This window comes from Bidens hawaiensis, unplaced genomic scaffold (assembly GCF_021521415.1).
Source record: "Bidens hawaiensis isolate Kalapana, Puna unplaced genomic scaffold, B.hawaiensis_p1.1 tig00011819_1, whole genome shotgun sequence".
Lineage (NCBI taxonomy): Eukaryota > Viridiplantae > Streptophyta > Magnoliopsida > Asterales > Asteraceae > Bidens > Bidens hawaiensis.
Window position 1 is genome coordinate 511971 of NW_027491940.1, and position 18507 is coordinate 530477.

Consider the following 18507-nt stretch of genomic DNA (forward strand, 5'->3'; position numbering starts at 1 on the left):
CACTATTAAAAAAATTTGTTTTCCAAATAGTTAGTGAGTGTGTGAGACTATATATATGATGATCCAATTTTCACATCTAAGTGTCTAACCATTCAAGAGATAAGAATCTGGTGGCAATATTAATGGCTTCTTCGACTCATGTACCAAGGTATGCATATTCTTCACTATTGTCATATAATAAATAAATTGTTTAATTAAGCTTAGTTTCACAATCATTGAATCTTTGATATAGTTAGTTATATATAAGTTGGCTTTATTAGTTAACAAGTGAACAATGTGCATTAACAAAATGGATTAAATAATTCACAGTATGGACTATTGGCAAATAACAGACCCAACTAATGAGTTGAGTGTTGTCAGTCTCATCTTTTAATATTGAAGAGGTATGTACCCGCCTCAACACCAAGCAAGGCGGGTCAACCCACAAGATAAAGACATTATGAAGGCACAAAGCCAAAACCCAGGCGCATGGCGCATACAAAACATGCTCAGGCATCATATGCTCGCGCATCACATATGCGCGCGGCGCATATCGCATGCTCTTGCACATCACATATGCTCGCGCGTCACATATGCGCGTGGCGCACCAGCGCGCGGCGCATATCACACGCTCGTGCATATCACACCTGCGCATGAAATATCTGCGCGTGAGAATAAAAAGAAGACTTCGCGCATCCTCAGGATGGGCGCATATCACACGTACACATAATCAACCTCGTCCTTATCCAAATCAGGATCAGGGCAACCTTGATTGTGCACGTCAGGCACTCTTCTAGAAGGCATCTTTTTAAGGAGTAAGAATATGCTGATGTTGACAGCTGCCAAATGAAAGGTCGACAACTCAGCATGACACATGTGCTACCACATGATTACAACCAACGAGAAAGCGCCAGGTGTCCCAGAGGACACGTGGCGCAGTGCGATTGGAGGAGGCCAACGAGGCTGAGCCCAACCAGTGGAAACCCTAGCACTATAAATACAGCATCAACTCCACTTTGATGACACATTCATTCACACTCAATCATTGACAGTTACAAGCAGTGATATCACATTCAATCATATTGAATTATATTCACTCACAGTCAGTTACAGAAAAACACACAGTCACACAATCAAGAGTAGTCAGCGATTCAGCAAGACTCTTGAGATTCACTGACTCACACATTATTATCTTCTCCACAAAGATACTGATTCTCACGCCGGAGGGTTACCCCAAAGAGGACCCCTCTGTCCCTTTCTGAGGGGTAAGTAACGGCGCTGTTCATTTTGTAGGTGGAAGAACACGGATCCAGAAGAACCATCGGTGAAACAGTTTAATCATACCCGAGGAAAGTAGATCTGCTACCAGTGAGTAGATCCACGTTTCTTCATTGGCGCCATCCACTGTTACAAACGGCAATCAGATCTCATCCAGATCTACAAAAAAATCAATCACCATGGTTTCTGGAGTTCGTAACGTTGATCAAGCTCTGGAGGATATTGAACGTGAGGGTGTTAACGACGGACAGCAGGTTCTGAGGGTTCCGCGTGATTCTACGCGTACCACCAGCAACCGTCCCTTCGTCACAACCCCTCACGGCCAGACTGAAACTCCTCCAGACGATCACACGTTACAAAATATGGCCGGCGCGAAGCTGAAAGGACCAATGGGTCCAGAAGATGAAGCAAATGATCCGAATGAATGGCTCATAAACGAGCAGCGGCGTCTGATTGAAAAGTACAACGACATGGTCAAGCAGAAGAAGCTAGCCGACCAAGCACAAAGGCAAGCTTTTGATAAGCAGACTACAAAGAGGCCGCGCGCGCCGGAAGAGGGACATTCTGTTCACACTGCACACACTGAGTTCAGTGATGAAGAAGTGCATAGCATGAGGAAGACACGGGATACTCATGCAGGAGGCTCACAGCTTCGCGCGCCTGTGAACATGGCGCCTGGAGCCAGAGCAGATCTGGATCTGCACATGCCGTACAGCCCGCCGATCAGAGGGCAAGTGGACGTAACCACGCCCTATAGACCAGCCATCCTGGTAAAACACTCAAAGTTTACTGCGCGCATCGCGCAGGCTACCATCCAGCACAAGACAAAGATGCCAAGTGGTCTGGGCAAATATGATGGCACAACAGATCCAGATGAATTTTTGCAAGGTTTCTATAACACGGGAAACCTAGAGAGCTGGACGATGCCAACATGGTGTCATATGTTTGCTCGCTGCCTCACGGGCGCAGCGCGGGTATGGTTCGAGAGCTTGCCGACAGGGCAAATTGATGGGTTCGAGGAACTATTAGAAAAGTTCCAAGCCCACTTCGTACAGCAGCGCAGGCACACGCGCGATCCTGATGACATCATGCACTGCATACGCAGGAATGATGAAACGATTGAAGATTACATCACTCGTTTCAATCAGGAATCCCTGGCAATCGGGGGCATAACTGAGCAGCTCCTGCGCGTGGCCTTTATACAAGGCGCGCGCAGTGACCAACTCCGCCGGGCTCTTGTAAGCAAAGATGGTATGCCCACCACGTGGGCCAAGTTAATGGAGGCATCGCGAGTTTTCGCGAGAAATGAGAAACAGATTGCCCAAGATAGGGCAAGAGAAAGAGCGCATCAGGCAGAATCACCGCGCAGCAAAGATAAGAGGGCCAAACAGAACTCTGTATGGTCCAGGTTGCAGCCAACAAGTTTTTCTTCCGCGGAAAAACAAGCGCAACCAACCTCACCACAGCCCCAAAAAGAAGTTCGTAATCGCGGGGAGGGTGACAAGAGGGAGGGCGGCAGAGATCCTAGCAGACCTTTGCCAAGAATATGGACGCCCCTCACTAAAACACCTTCACAGGTGTTAAGTACTGAGAATGTCCAATTCAAGCCCCCCAAACAACTACACTACAAGGGACCGCAAAACAGTGGCAAATATTGTGAATTTCACAGGTCCCCGGGCCACAACACCGACGCATGCCATCATTTAAAGGATGCGATCGAGAATGATGTAAAGTCGGGCAGGCTGGCTCACTTGGTAAAAAACCAAAGAATAGAAGATGAGCAACCGGAGGGAGCCTCTGCCAGCAAGAAGTACAAAAGAATCTGTGTGGCTGAGGGGGGACGACAAGGGCAGACGTCAAGAAAGAGAAGCGCGCAAATCCACGGAGATTGGCGCGAGCAGCAAGTCATCTTCCCAAGAATCAGGGGAGGCCCTTCAATAAGCAGTCCTCTCGTCATTACCACACACATTGCTCATTACGAAGTGTCAAAGGTCCTGGTGGACACTGGAAGCGAATCTGACATTATGTATGAGCAGTGTTTCAGAAAGTTAGACCCGGCAGACCAAGCGCGGCTCGAAATTGTGAACGCACCAATCTGTGGTGTCTCAAATGAAATCATACATCCCCTAGGCCAGATTCAGTTTGAACTAACTATGGGGGATGATGAGCACAAGCGAGCCGAAGTTGTCAACTTCTTGGTCTTGCCCACCACGTCATGCCACAATATGATCCTGGGTAGGGGAACGATTGCCCAATTTAATGCTGTACCGTCGCCAGCGCACGGCGCATTGGGGATCCCTACACCAACAGGCGTAGCATTTGTTTACCGCGATCATTTGTGCGCAGTGACAAGCACGCCGCGGGAAGGGAGAATGAAACTTACAATGGCTGACAATGCGCCAGAGAAGTGGATTTTAAACCCAAAATTCCCAGAGCAAACGGTCACAATTGGCGCTACCATTTCAGACGAAACGAGATTGAGAATGAAAAAGTTGCTCACAAAATACACGTCGGTTTTCGCGTGGCAACACTCCGATATGATGGGGGTCCCGCGAGACTTGGCGCAACATTCTCTTAACACGTTTAAGTCGGTGGAGCCAATTGCACAGAAAAAGAGAATCATGGGGGATGAAAAGGCGAAGGCCATGAATGAGCAAGTGGAGGACCTGTTGCGCGCAAACATCATCCGCCCGATTCGATACCAGACATGGGTAGCCAATCCTGTGATGGTAAAGAAAAGCAACGGGTCATGGAGAATGTGTATTGACTTCAAGGACCTCAACAAAGCATGTCCAAAAGATTGTTACCCCCTCCCAAACATCGACGCAAAGGTGGACTCCGTGGCGCCATTCAAGCTCAAATGTTTCCTGGATGCCTACAAAGGCTATCACCAGATTCAAATGGCACCACAGGATGAAGACAAGACGGCCTTCAGAACCGACAAGGGTGTTTTTTGTTACACAAAAATGCCCTTTGGTTTAAAGAATGCGGGCGCAACCTATCAGAGACTTATGGATTCGGTTTTCAGTGAACAAATCGGAAGAAATCTAGAAGTCTACGTCGATGATTTGGTGATCAAGAGCAGGGAGGAGAGACAAATGCTCAAAGACATCGAGGAAACTCTTCAGCGCCTAACGGAGGTTAACATGAAGCTCAACCCGAGCAAATGTACTTTCGGCGCAGAAGAGGGGAAATTTCTTGGTGTAATGGTCACTAAGGATGGTTTCAAGGTGAACCCTGAAAAGGTGGAAGCCATCCTTGACATGCCTTCACCATCCACCATGAAAGAGGTTCAGAAGCTGAATGGTAGATTGGTGTCAATTAACAGGTTCCTAGCGAACCACGCCAGCAAATCTACTCCATTCGTTAACACCTTGAGGAACTGTTTGAAGAAGAGCCAATTCAAGTGGACGCCTGAGGCCGAGCAAGCTTTCACTGAGATAAAAGAATGTCTCATTAAATTGCCAGCGCTCACAGCTCCACTTCCTGGCGAGACCCTTACATTGTACCTGTCAGCTGGAGACCGCGCGATCGGCGCAGTATTATTGGTGGATCGCAAGGGGATACAAACGCCGATATACTATGTGAGTCGGGTGCTCACAGACCCTGAGACGCGCTATTCCATCATGGAAAAGTTAGTTTTGTCACTAACACACGCGTCGCGCAAGCTCCATAGATACTTCAATGGTCATCCTATTGAAGTTCTGACTGGTTACAACATCCAGCAAGTCTTGCGACGTCCCGCGCTCTCCGGAAGGCTGACAAAGTGGGCGCTGGAATTAGGTGAACACACGATCACTTATAAGCCCCGTCCAGCGATAAAGGGTCAAGTTTTGGCGGATTTCATCACGGAAATCCCAGAGGGAAAGATTGAAGAAGCTCAGCGCGAGGTAGACCCTCCGCGAGCAAATGATGAAGAAGATGTTTGGAGGCTATTCACTGATGGAGCCTCCAACAGCGAAGGGTCCGGCGCAGGCCTCAAACTGGTGGACCCTGATAATCATGAATATACTTATGCTATCAGGTTGGACTTCAAGAGTACCAACAATGAGGCTGAGTATGAAGCCCTGCTGGCTGGTCTGCGCATCGCGCGCAAGTTTGGGGTTAAAAGACTAAAGGCGCATGTTGATTCTTACTTGGTAGCTGCTCAGGTCAACGGCCTATATGACGCCAAGGAGAACACAATGCCTCTGTATCTAGAGCAGGCAAAAAAGCTCGTTGAGCAGTTTGACTTCTTCAGAATCATACACATCGCGCGCAGCGAAAACAAGTCCGCTGACGCGTTGAGTAAAATGGCATCAACTAATTTTGATCACTTTGGCAAAGATGTCAGGGTGGAAATAATGAGCAGCCCGTCAGTGCAAACGCAATCGGTCCTTGTAATTCATACAACTCCTTCATCCTGGATAACTCCAATAATGGAATTCCTGAACGAGGGGAAGTTACCGGATGATCGCGCACAGGCGAGAAAGATAAGACACAAGGCACAGAACTATGAATTACTTGATAGTACATTATATCGGCGCTCTTATCTTGGACCGCTCATGAAATGCCTGGATGCTGAAGAAGCAACCTATGTGATTAAGGAGATTCATGAAGGAATCTGTGGAATTCACGCTGGTCCGCGCATGGTGGTTGCCAAGGCGATGAGCTCAGGCTACTATTGGCCAGGCATGTACTTGGATGCGCTAAAAGAAATCCAAAAATGCAAGGCATGTCAGAGCTACGCGCCAAACACCATGCGTCCAAAGAACAACTTGATTCCAGTCACCTCCGCATGGCCTTTCCACAAATGGGCCATTGATATTGTGGGGCCCCTGCCGCAAGCGCAAGGGCGAGTGAAATTTTTGGTAGTGGCGATAGACTATTTCACAAAATGGGTTGAAGCCAAGCCACTAGCAAAAATCACAGCTGAGGCGATGAAGCAATTTATCTGGAGCCACATCATTTGCCGTTTTGGCCTTCCTATGGAAATTGTGAGCGACAATGGCAAACAATTCACTGACAGGAAGATATCAAGCTGGCTCAAAGAATTGCACATCAACCAAATCTTCACGTCCGTCTACCACCCTCAGGGGAATGGCCAAGTGGAGCGCGCGAATCAAAGTTTGCTAAATGGGCTGAAGAAAAGGTTGGAGGGAGAATCCCATTCTTGGGTCGAAGAGTTACCTAATGTCCTGTGGGCGCACAGGACATTAAGCAAAACTAGCAATGGCGAATCACCGTTCAGCCTAACCTATGGGACAGAGGCTATGATCCCAGCGGAAATTGGATGCCCATCCCATAGGGTACTCATGATGAGCAAAACTGATAACGAGCGCGAAAGAAGATTGGACCTTAACTTGCTTGAAGGGCGCAGAGAAGCGGCTATCATTAATGAAGCCAGATACAAGAAAAAGCTGGAAAAATATTATAATCAGCGCGTTAAAGAGTGCCACTTCAAGAAAAATGATTTTGTCCTTCGAAACAATGAAGCTAGTCGCGCAATACCCCCAGGAAAAATGTCCCCCAATTGGGAGGGACCTTATCAAATTTCAGAAGATTTGGGGAAAGGCGCGTACGCTTTAAAAGATTTGAATGGAAAAAAGATACCGCGCGCGTGGAACGCGGCACAACTTAGAAAATGCTTCATGTAAAAAGTTCAAATTTGTAATCAAGGCTTTTAAGCCATCATGAATGATGATTCGCGCTATCTTTCAATATTTGTCGCGCTATCTTTCAATATTTGTTCTATTACCTTTGCATACATGTTTCACACTTCCTTTATTAAATTGGAACAATATGACAACACTATATTGACTTCAAAACAAAATAAAGCGAAGTAAAACATACATGCGCGAGCCTTAGCTCAAACGCGTTAACGAGTCTTAACTCTAAAACGTCAGGGCCTTAGCCCAAAATTACGAGCCTTAGCTCAAACACGTTAATGAGTCTTAACTCTAAAAACGTCAGGGCCTTAGCCCAAAACAAAGAGCCTTAGCTCAAAACACTCACAAACATCCATCTTACATCCCGCGCAGCCTGATCATAAAAATCCTTAAACAAAACTAAGGCAAAGTACATGCCATATCATGTTAAGGTCTCAGGTCGAGGCCGCGCGCGGAACCATAGTGGATATCTGAGTAACACAAGCTGACATGTAATGGCTAAACTCATACTTCCATACCGCGCGACAACGACGCGCGAAAAAGAAATAACGAAAAGTTAGCGCGCATGTCAGCATGAGCAAGATACTGCGAGAACCACAAACAAAATAGAACAGAGGTTAAGTGAATAATTTCCTTACAACCTTGTTCTTATTTTAACGTGCAAGCATATCTTATATCTATACAACCAAACATGAAGAGATGAATGGAAATGCGCAAGATATGAAAAGGAGAGAACAAGTTTCATTCCATTGGATCGAAATTTACAAGTATGATGAGTTACAAATTACAAGTATAAAAAAATAAATATACAAAATTTGATGAAGGGCTTCTCAAGTCTCCACGTCGACGTCAGCCGCTTCATCACCCTCATCATCTCCCGCAGCATCTGGCGCGGTCTGCTCCTCATCCCCGAACTGACCATAGTCAAGTTCTTCCTCCTCATTGGAGTCTTCGATCACAACGGTGTCACGAGCAGATTCTTTCGCCGCGCCAGAGCCGCTGGCAGGGGCAACATCCCCCGCGCCACCATCATCGCCACCAGCCCTCTCGCAATCATCAAGCAACTTCTTTAGCGCGCCGAGGTCGGGCTGGTCAGCAAGCGCAGCTATCTGTAAATCATTAGAAAAGTAATGAGTACAAAACACTTAGAAAAGTTAGTAAAGTAAAACTCATTAAGATCAAGGTACCTGCATAAGGATGGGGATGGGAGTATTCATATACTTTTCCCCCACCGCGGCCATGTCCGCGCAGGCCGCATCGCTCTTGTAAGGGTACTCGGATGGGTTCTTCCTCAACATGCCATACTCATACCCATCCGTAAACCCTTCAGCTCGGCCCACCAAACGCGCGGCGGCATTGCAGTCCATCACAAGGGCTTGAAACTCGGCGGAATATTTCATCGCCAAAGCGCAGCGAGCCATGCCCTGTGACACCAGCCATTGGCGATCCTGCGCGAGGCCAGCAACAGACGTCTCGAGGGCAGGAACCTGAGAGTTTAATAACTCAACAGTTTCCTTAGCCTTTTTTAGTTCCTCCTTATCAGACGCTGCTGCCGCCAAAATTTTTTCTTTCTCCGCCTGCGCAGCACCAAGTGCTTCCTGGCTAGACGCCGCCGTGGCCAAGGCCTCATCTCTATCGGCCTGCGCGGCCGCCAAATCCCTTTTCAGGCGCGCAACCTCGCTCTCCAGTGATGATTTCTCAGTGATACTCTGGATGATAGCTTGGTCACGCGCCTCGGCCTGCTGTTCCAAGACACGCACTCTGCGCGCGTACTTGGCAACTTCGGCCTCCGCCAACTGCTGCTTCTCCCGCGCAGCTTGGAGCTCATGCCCGCGCTTGATGTATGCGGTGTTGGCACTTGCTCGGTTTTCACTGAGCTCCGCCTGGAGTTTCTCAGCTCGCGCGCGAGCATCAGACAGGTTCCAGGCGGCCACCTTAGCCTCTCGCTGGGCTTCCACAAGAGCGTCGCGTACTTTAATATAATCACGACGAAGCTCTTGGGAAGCAGCGAAGAAAGCCGACCCAGCGAAAACATGGTCGTTCAGCAAGTCCGCGCGGGTGCGCTCCTCCTGATACCTCCTTTCAGTAGGAGGCACGGCATGAGCCCAGAAGTCCTCGCATACGCCCATGGATTGAAAGGAACTCTCTTCATTAATATTCCATCTCGGGCGGTAAACGTGGACACCTTCCTGCAAAACACAAGAAAAGTTCTAAGTCATAAAACATACTTATATGGAGGTACGCGCAGCGCACCAACAAATCAATACATACCTGCGGGGATGAAGCAGGAAAGGCAGCGCCAGCCCCACCAGAAGTCTGCGCTGCGAACACTTGCGGCATCACAGGGCTGGCGCGGTCTCCCAAGGAGTCTTCAACTTGAACCCCCTCGTCCTCCTCATCTTCTTCAACAGGCCTCTTCTCCTGCGACCTGGAAGGCTCCAAGCCAGCCTCGCGGGGAGGGCTGCGTGCAGGAGGAGGCGAGGGAGGTCTCGACACCGCCAGTTCGGCGCGCAATACGGTTTCCTGCTCCTTGGTAATCCCAATAAGGGGAGACTCAGCACTAGCAGGAGCAGGACCAGAACCAGCGGCGCCGGCAGCGGCGCCAGGAGTATCACCAGCAACTGTTGCGCCAGCTACAACTCCTATGAACAAATAAACAACGAAAAATTGTTTATGACTGACTCCAAAGGGAAAAATTCAGAAGACATATGTGCAAAACTTACCTTGGCGCAATTCTGTTCGCGCATCGAACATCGCCATAAAATCCATTCTACCCTTTTCAGAGGGTAGAACAGGGGACTTCGATGGAGTCCCCGGCGCAGCCGTGGCACCTTGTGGCGCCTGCGGCTGATCTGTTACCGTCGCTGCCTCTGCAAACATTTAAAGGAGCAAAGGTTTAATAACAATTCAGCCAGATGAAGATAAATAAAGTATACCTGTTGCAGGCGCGGCACTGCTTCTCTCTTCAGCCGCGCGAAAGGAGGAGGCGACGCCACCATACCTCAAGTGGACAGGAGGTCTGCCCACTCTCACAGGCAGAGAAGCTAAAGAAACCTTTGTGGTAAACACCTGGGTTTCCTTAGGTCCCTTCGTTTGAGCATGGGGATGAGCGACAGGGGTGTCCTCTTTCTTCTGTTTCTTACTGGCCCCTGCGCCAGATTTCCCCTTAGCTTTGCGCTTTAGTAGAGGCGCCTCCTCTTCCTCCTCCTCCTCTTCCGCGAGCTCTAGCTCGTAGTTTTCAAGCGCATCTACAAAAACAAGCGACAGAACTGTTAATAAACTTGGGTATTCTAAAGGAATGAGCAGGAGTGCGAAGGCTTACCAGGCGCGTCACCGTCAAAGTCAAAATCCAGATCCACTGGGATGAACATGTCATCGAAGCGATCCGGGAAACCAACCTCCCCAACGCCAAGTTCGACGGAGCCGCCCTCCACATGTTCATCATAAGCGGCAAGGATGTAATCCTTGGTGACTGCGCAAAGACAAGTTAAATGATATCAGCAAAAGAACGATGTTCGCGCAACGAAAAAAAAAAAAAACAAAAAAAAACAAAAAAAAAAAAAAAACTTACACAACCCGTCGACTTGGATAACGGGCTCAAGCGCGCTGTCGGCCCAGAGCCTGCTCATGCCGACCCCAACCAGCGCCTCCTCGCAAATTTTCTACGCGGGGGATGGTTCGGCGGTCAGTTTCTTAACCCATGCGCCAGTTGGGTTCTTGAGGACACCCTCATCCGCAGGCGCAGAAGTGATAGAGCGCATGGTCATACGGATGGGGATCACACCGGCCTTAATGTAAAAAAACCTCTCAGACCAGTCATGAAGGCTCTTGAATGAAATAGTGGAGCACTTCACCTTCTGACTGCGAGGAATAAAAGATATCCAATTGTCTTGGATCTTGGCCTTATAAAAATATTGAAAGCGCCGAGGAGTGGGTTCCTCGCGCTGGGATTTGCACATGAACTCAAAGTGAGTCACGCGCACGAGTCCAAACGGATGGACTTGGGATATGTGAATCCCATAGAACTTCAACAGTGCACCCACAAACCTTGTCATCGGGAGACGAAGGTTGCAGTGGGTGAAAAAGTGGCTATATAGGGATATATAGCCGGCAGGCGGGTCCGCCGCCGTTTGCCCGGACCTAGGCAACATGCAGCCAAACAGGGTGGGAAAGCCCTGAGAGGTGATGAGGTTGTCGAGATCTGCCTGCTTCAATTTGCAGGGGATTTCATTCCACCTTTTGGTGGCCTTGGTCCTCCCTACTTCCTCCGATGTGGTCTCAACAACCTTCTTCCCCTTCCCCTTTTGCTTCAATGTCGACATCACCACAGATTTCACACGGCGTCTTCGAGAGGCAACGGAGGTGATTGAAGGGCTAGACGAGTATGAACTATCAGACATACAACTGTAATAGCCGATAATCGAGGATTCGAATCGATGTAAACACTCAAATCAGAAAGTGAAAGCAGAAATTTGAATTTTAGCAACAATGAAGATGAAGATAAAAATTTCCTAAGGGCCTGCTTTTATAGGCCCAGGAGAGAGAAATGTGGCAGCTGATCGGATTTCACGCGCCCCCACTCGCAGGGGCAACCCAACGAAGGCGCGACACGTGTCCCTAACAGCTGTGTGAGGGGACAAAAAGATGTAACCGACCTGCCACGGAACAGAGACGCGCCCCCACTCGCAGGTACTAACCAATGCGAGTGCGACACGTGTTCAAGACAGCTGTGTGAGGGGACGTGAAAGGCAACTGTAGCACCTCGAGCACACGAAACGTCTGACACGTTTACGGCGCACGTCATCACCAACCAACCACGTGTTTGGACCTTTCGTTTTCAACCAACTGGATAGAACTTCGCGCGACGATGGAAACAACCAAGAAAACGACAAAACCCCCTATAAAAGGACAATTCAGTGAGTCTAATATCTATCTTACCACGCTCGCGCAAGATAAGACACACATTAGACTGGGGGGGCTTGAAGAGGTATGTACCCGCCTCAACACCAAGCAAGGCGGGTCAACCCACAAGATAAAGACATTATGAAGGCACAAAGCCAAAACCCAGGCGCATGGCGCATACAAAACATGCTCAGGCATCATATGCTCGCGCATCACATATGCGCGCGGCGCATATCGCATGCTCTTGCACATCACATATGCTCGCGCGTCACATATGCGCGTGGCGCACCAGCGCGCGGCGCATATCACACGCTCGTGCATATCACACCTGCGCATGAAATATCTGCGCGTGAGAATAAAAAGAAGACTTCGCGCATCCTCAGGATGGGCGCATATCACACGTACACATAATCAACCTCGTCCTTATCCAAATCAGGATCAGGGCAACCTTGATTGTGCACGTCAGGCACTCTTCTAGAAGGCATCTTTTTAAGGAGTAAGAATATGCTGATGTTGACAGCTGCCAAATGAAAGGTCGACAACTCAGCATGACACATGTGCTACCACATGATTACAACCAACGAGAAAGCGCCAGGTGTCCCAGAGGACACGTGGCGCAGTGCGATTGGAGGAGGCCAACGAGGCTGAGCCCAACCAGTGGAAACCCTAGCACTATAAATACAGCATCAACTCCACTTTGATGACACATTCATTCACACTCAATCATTGACAGTTACAAGCAGTGATATCACATTCAATCATATTGAATTATATTCACTCACAGTCAGCTACAGAAAAACACACAGTCACACAATCAAGAGTAGTCAGCGATTCAGCAAGACTCTTGAGATTCACTGACTCACACATTATTATCTTCTCCACAAAGATACTGATTCTCACGCCGGAGGGTTACCCCGTTCATTTTGTAGGTGGAAGAACACGGATCCAGAAGAACCATCGGTGAAACAGTTTAATCATACCCGAGGAAAGTAGATCTGCTACCAGTGAGTAGATCCACGTTTCTTCAAATATATTTATTCTCAACGAGCCGCGACTAACGGAAACGTAACTCAGTTAGTCTTCGGTCGTCGGAAAACTCTCTTTTCACCGGCAAACTCAATAATCTCGCTCCAAATCTCTTTGTAACCTTAGATCGGACATTTATAAACCTTTTTTTTAGTAAAAGCCCAATTATTGAGGTCGTTGGAACCCTAGGTGGTGGTTTTCAGAAAAACATTTTCGGCCATAAAACTGTTTTTCGTTGAAAAACCTAACCTTTTCCTTCAAAACCTCTATGCACCTCTAGATGACTAGATCGAACCTTTAAGAACTTTTTTTTAAGTAAAAGTCATAATTATTGAGGTCGCCAGAACCCTAGAAATATCGCTGATGGTGGTGTTCTGGTAATGGTGGTCAACGGTGGTGGTTGTCGATCGACAGTGGTGGTGATGTTCACGTGGTGGTTGTCGATCGGCGGTGTGGTGTTCAAGTGGTGCTATTCAAGTGATGGTGTTCAGGTGGTGGCGACAGTGGTTTTCATGCTGTGTTTTCCAGCCAAAAACGTTTTTCCAGCAACCGGAGACTAACGGAGTTATGCTTCCGCTAGTCGCTGCTTGTTGAAAACAAATATGTTAAAATATAGAATCATCAGCTGCCAACTATTTATTTGGACTGTTTAAATCCAGCTTTCCATTTTTTTAACATTATAACTAAAACAAATTCTTTAGGTATTTGCTACTCATGTGAGTTTTTATATATCAAGTTAGTCTTAAAGAAAACTTGATTTTTTTTATTATTAACACAAAAAAGAATACTCAATCTTAGCTTCTCAAAAATAACAACCACACTAAACCAACAAGAATTTAATTTGAAATAACCAAAAAGCCTTTGTTTTATTGTTTAACATCTTTGAATCAAGTTATAGAAGTTAAAACACATATATAGAATAACAAGACTAGATGACTATAATGATGCATTTACTTATAGCATTCACATCCCATCATTCATCCATGTTTCAATAAGTAGACAACTATTTGACTTTATTTTGTTCTTGAACTTTATGATACATCCAATGAATTTTTTGACATAAAAATCTGATTAGCTTGCTTGTTGTTTAAATATATAAACAAAAATGTACTTATTTTAGTAAAAAAGTAAATAATAATACTAATAATAATAATTTGGTGATTGTAAATCACACTTATAACTTCGTTTTTTTTAATGTATTCTTGATAGAATTTTTTTTTCTCATATATAGTTTGACCTTAATGAGTTTGAGCTTTCTAGCCTTGTAATATACTTTCCAATATTATATTTATTTTACTTATGATATGAAATATGTTCTAGACTAGAAAACAAGGTAGCTATTGTCACCGGTGGAGCTAGAGGCATCGGAGAATGTATCGTGAGGTTGTTCGTAAAACATGGAGCAAAAGTAGTGATTGCTGATGTGAGAGATGACCTCGGAGAATTGGTTTGTCAAGACTTGGGTGACAAGTTTGTTTCTTTCATTCATTGCGATGTAACCCTCGAATCAGACCTAGAGAATGTCGTGAACACTACTATAACTAGGCACGGGAAATTAGATATCATGGTTAACAATGCAGGCATTATCGATGAGCCAAAACTAAGTATTTTAGAGAACGAAAAATCAGACTTTGAGCGTGTTATTAGCGTCAACCTGACTGGAGTTTTTCTAGGAACCAAGCATGCGGCACGTGTGATGATCCCAAAATGCAATGGGAGCATCATCACGATTGCAAGTGTGGCTTCTATCACGGGCGGGATTACATCTCACGCATACACAAGCTCAAAGCATGGTGTGGTGGGACTGACAAAGAATGCTGCTGCGGAACTTGGGAGGAATCAACTGCGATGTTATACCAGCTGCGATGGCACATAAAATCTTTCACATTGAGGATTCCTCGGGTGTTCACTCAAACCTCGCGGGAAAGTCACTTGAACCACAAGACATTGCGAATGCAACTCTCTTTCTAGCGAGTGACGAGTCTGGCTATATAAGTGGACATAACTTGGTCGTCGATGGTGGCTACAGTGTTTTGAATCCCGTGTTTGGCTTGTTCTCTGTGAAAAACTAGATTCATAAATCGATACATCACTCACTCTTATGTATGTTATGTATGAGTATGATTGTCCTTTTTTTATGTATAATAAGTTATCCAGTTTGATGAAATTTATTGAAATGTGGTGTTGTGTTATTAGTTATAATATATTATTCGTTTTCGTCTACTCCTTCTTTATTGAATTTTATTTAGTTTTAAATCAAAATTTTTAAAATCAGTTTATATATAGTTGGTACATATGCAAAAGGTGAAACTAATTTGATATTTTGATTATAAACCATAATTAAAGTTCAATAATTTGATTTCAGGTTTATTGCAAGTGACCATGGTGGTATTGAGCTTAAATTTTGTGTTTCGGCAAAGGTTTTTAACACATTTGGTTTTAGAGGGTGTTTGGGATTGCTTATTTAACTCTAAAAGTGTTTTTTTGTTAAAAATGCTTATTGGCTTATGATTTTTTATAAAGAAGTTTTTAAAAAAGTGTTTGGATTAGCTTATATGGTTGGAAAAGCCAACAAGCTAATAATGTATTTTTTTAAGTGTTTGGCTTAGCTTATTTACGTAAAATGACCAAAAAGGGCATACTTAATTTACTACTACATATAATCTTATATACTTTACAAATTTTTTTAGACAAAATTATAACTAAAAAAATACAAACTATAATATACCTTAAAATATAAGTTTGAGTAAACATATAGTAGATGACGCGTATACAAAATATTAGTGTCTATCGATCAACTGTTATAATTTTTTCATAACAAAGCAAAATATTAGTAGATGACGTACGCGACATCAACTGTTAATAAACTTTGTATGTTACAAAGAATGTTGCTTCATTGCGCTGGTTAATAATAATACTATGGTGATGTTTCCAAAAGATATAAAAATAACAATACTATAATTTTTCACTGTGTATGGCAGCCTTCTAAAAGCAAATAAAGATATATGTGATGTTTCCAAAAGTCAAATATAGGAAACGGTGAAGAAAACTTATGATAGTTGCTGCAACGATAGAAGAGAGAAGAAGAACAGCGAAGAGATGAACAATAGAGATTAATGAACGTCATATTATTATATTTACGATTTGGGTAAAGGGTGGGTAGATTAGTAATTTTTCAATCAAAAAACCAAAAGCATTTTCGAAAAGTTAGGATTTGAGGCTTTTGGAAAATAGCTTTTTCAAGCCAATCAAAAAGCCAAAACAAAAAGGACTTTTACATTTACCAAACACCTTGTTAGCTTATTGGCTTCTTGAAAAAGCCAATAAGCCAATAAACATTTTTAAAACTCAATCCCAAACACCCTCTTATTATTAGTATGAACACTTATTAGTATAAAATATAAATACTAATAACACTATTACTGTTTAATGACAGAAAGTATTATTATTATTATTATTATTATTATTATTATTATAAAGGCCCACACCTCAAACTCTCAAAGTTGCAATTCATAACTTAAGTTTGAGCAACATTTTAATTTTTATATGAATATCATGAATAAATTATTATTTGGATTATTAAGGTGGTAAGTGATCCTTACATCAAAACTTTTTTAAAACAAATTTGGAAACATATTCAAGATACTTATGGTGTAATCTGGAAGAAAAAGAGTCATATATGCCGAGTGCCGACACATTAAAACTAGTAATTTTTGGTTGATTACGATAGTGCAATCTGCTTCAGCCCGGAAATGGTGTTGCTATGGTTGGGATTGAGTTTGAAAACAACTTATTGATTTATTGGATTTTTCAAAAAGCCATTTTAAAAATACATGATTTGTTGTTTTTTGAAAACATTTATTTAACCATTTCAAAATGCTAAAATAATGATATTTACGTTTGCCAAACACCTTTTTTACCTACTGGCTTTTTTAAAAAGCCAATAAATCAATAAATTGTTTTCAAACTCAATATATGTTATGCGGTCCTTTCACAATACCACATCCCAACAATACTATCATTTTCGAAATACACATAAGCATTGCACCCACACGTCATCTAATACAAAAGGCACACATAATTTACTAAAACAATTAAACTTAAAATCTAAATATTTGCATTTCCAATTTTTCTTCTATAAACATGTCTAAATGGGAAAATCAAGATTGGATTCATTAATCATCCTATGAGGATTTATATGTTATTTTTAAATATATAAGATTTTTTAACTATAATTTGTAAGTTGTATAAACATAAATGTGTTTTACAGAAATGGGTGAGATTTAGCACAAATAATTGACATATTAAACATAACATTAACTTAGAGTAATTACAATTTTGAACTATGGTAATTATATTATAAAAAATAAAATAGTGTAATAATAATTATTTTAATTCAAAAGTTATAATATAATAATAATTACTTTAGTTATTTGTACATTTCTTATAATAAAAGTAATTTGTATTTGATTAAAACTCTTAAAGAAAAACATAGAATTTTTATGTATAGAAATGCATTAAACTAGAGACAGGCCATGGTCGGTATCAGCAAAGAAAATAATGCTTTTATATTTGGTTCAATACTTGTATTTACTGATAATGTACAACATTTTATCTTTTACTAACCTTAATACAACATTTTATCTTCTACTAACCTTCACATGTGAGAAAAATAACATTAAAGTTTGAAACAACCTATATTTAATTTGGGTGAAGTGTTTCAAAGCGGGTATCATACCAATATTTAGCAAGTAAACACCATTTGATTTTAATGCGATCTTATACTGTTGTATATCATTTGGCGGCGTTGTTCAAGTTACAATATACTTCTATCAACATCCCATGATGGAGATCTTTGGTTAATGAAAGACCCCGCAATATCATACTCGGTTTGTAAACCGTGTACTAATTAAAAGACAAGACGTGAAACTAGCAATGTGTAGTCAACGTCGTACGCTGGTTACATATTCGTCACCAGTTCACACACCATGCGCTCAAAACACGTCCGAAACCAATAATGTGACAAGCACCGAAAACGTGTCGGCGCAAATTTGACACCAGTAGCGTGTGTGTCGTACGTTGTTGATTATTACGCATCTAACACGTGTTAATGTATCGGTCATACGTCGTTGATTACGTCTCCCTTGCTGGTGGTGGTCAACACGTCATGTGCAGTCTCGTGTCCGATATGTTTTGGTCGTAGTAATAGATTTCAATTTCCTTCGAAAAATAGTGCACGAACCAAACGCACCGTCAAACTATGCAGTCGATATCGTCGATAGATCACCGATATATCGGTTATCAGTCCCTTAGTATAATATCAGTCAAAATATCGGTACCGATAACATCGACGATATTGATCAATATTTAACCGATAGGATAATTTTGATAATATTAAAATCACCAATATCTCACATACATCTCATCACAAAAAGCAATACAATATTTTTTTCCCCATTAACCACTAGGGCTGTTCAAAAAGCCCGCGGCTCGCTCGAAACTCCTCGAAAATAGCTTGAAAAAAGCTCGGCTTGAAAAAGCTCGATTCTAAATGAGCTCGGCTCGATTTCTAAACGAGTAGAGCTCGAGCCAGGGTCAGCTCGGCTCATGGCTCGGTTTTGGCTTGACTCGTTAGCTCGGCTTGTTGGCTCGTTTAAATTAAACCCTAAATTTT

At 43.7% G+C, this 18507-nt stretch overlaps 1 pseudogene across 1 annotated transcript; it reads left to right on the plus strand.

The window, feature by feature from the left end:
* Nucleotides 1–106: 106 nt before the first annotated feature.
* On the plus strand, nt 107–14977 carry LOC143539165 (borneol dehydrogenase, mitochondrial-like; annotated as a pseudogene). Its single transcript, XR_013136382.1, has 2 exons — nt 107–148; nt 14154–14977. The product of XR_013136382.1 is annotated as a borneol dehydrogenase, mitochondrial-like (transcript).
* The last annotated feature ends 3530 nt before the right edge of the window (nt 14978–18507 follow it).